Here is a 1,394-nt window from a genome sequence, read left to right on the forward strand (position 1 = left end):
CACACACACACACACACACACACACACACACACACACACACACACACCCTTGTTATGGAGGAGCTCACATTCTATTGATGGAGACCTATAAATAACTAGCTACATAGAAGGTATATTTAGGGTTGTTGTTTTTTTTTTAAGGATTTCATTTTTTGTTAAGGTTTACCACCCTCTTTTCTAGGTTACTTATTCTCCTTCCAATTCTTTGCTCCAGAGTTTTAAATTTGTAAGATATCTCTTGCTTCATTTCTCCCGAATATCCTGAAGATACAGTGATTAGAACACTGGAGAAGACCTGGAGTCAGGAAGACCTGAGTTCAAATCTAGTTTCAGATACTTAATAACTGTGTGACCCTGGCTAAGTCACTTAACCTCCATTTGCCTCAGTTTCCTCATTGTAAAACGAGGATAATAATAGCATCTACCTCCCAGGGTTATTGTAAAGATAAAATGAGATCATATTGGAAAAGTGCCTTACAAACCTTAAAGAGCTGTATACATTGCTAACTATTATTCATATAGTCTTTGTGGAAAATACATTTTTTCCTCTGAGTTTCTCCCTGTAGCTTAGATTTTGGGGTATCTCTTGATCTAAAACAGTTGTGTATAGTAGAGGTTTCTTATTTGATTTACTTATCTCTCTAGCTGGAGTTGTTGAAATTGGGCTTTTTGTCAAGGCTGAGCTCTATTTTTTGCTGTACTGGGTAGGGTGGTCAGCCCTGCTGATTCTTGACCTGAGTCACCTAAGTTCCTGTGCTGACCTCCACCTCTTGTAGTTAGCACTCCATCCCTCTGGCCCCATCACCATCTTGCAAGTTTAGAACACTGGCTCTTTAGGGCCTCTGGGATGTGTTGGTACAGGAATCTCAGAGCTCCTGAATTGTGGTATCCTTTGAGCTCCACCAGGACCACCTTCACGGGCCCTTCTGGCAGTTTCTGACCTGTCCTGGGGCTTTCCCAGGGGATCTCTCTGCTTTCACTGCCTTGCAGGCTACACATATTCTGCTTGTTCTAAGAGATTCCCTTCCTGCTATTTGTTTGCTCTGCTTCTTGCTTAGCTAGTGGCCCCTTTTCTTATTACCAATGGGCTTCTGGTTATCTTTTTGTTCAGTTCTGGGGTGGAAGAAGTCACTTACCATAGTTTTTCATTGGATTTCTTAATCATTTGTCATTCTGGTGTGTTTTTGCAGGTTTTTGTTGGAGTTGGGAGTTGGGCTCTTATCTCTGATTAAGCAGTCATCTTGGCTGGAAGTTGATTGAAATAAATTAATTAAAAAAATAGTGAATAAGCAAAGAAAATGCTTTTGTTCTCTGTGTTCCCTTCCAGGGATGTCTGAAGTTCCACTACCTCTAAGTTTATTTTTCCTCTGTTCATCCCTCATTCACTGTCATCC

The 1,394-nt window shown here is 40.7% G+C and overlaps 1 pseudogene; it reads right to left on the reverse strand.

The window, feature by feature from the left end:
- Positions 1–999, reverse strand: part of LOC114028096 — a 13,537-nt pseudogene extending 12,538 nt beyond the window's left edge.
- Between the last annotated feature and the right edge of the window lie 395 nt (positions 1,000–1,394).

This window comes from Vombatus ursinus, unplaced genomic scaffold, assembly GCF_900497805.2.
Source record: "Vombatus ursinus unplaced genomic scaffold, bare-nosed wombat genome assembly UNPS02014870.1, whole genome shotgun sequence".
NCBI lineage: Eukaryota > Metazoa > Chordata > Mammalia > Diprotodontia > Vombatidae > Vombatus > Vombatus ursinus.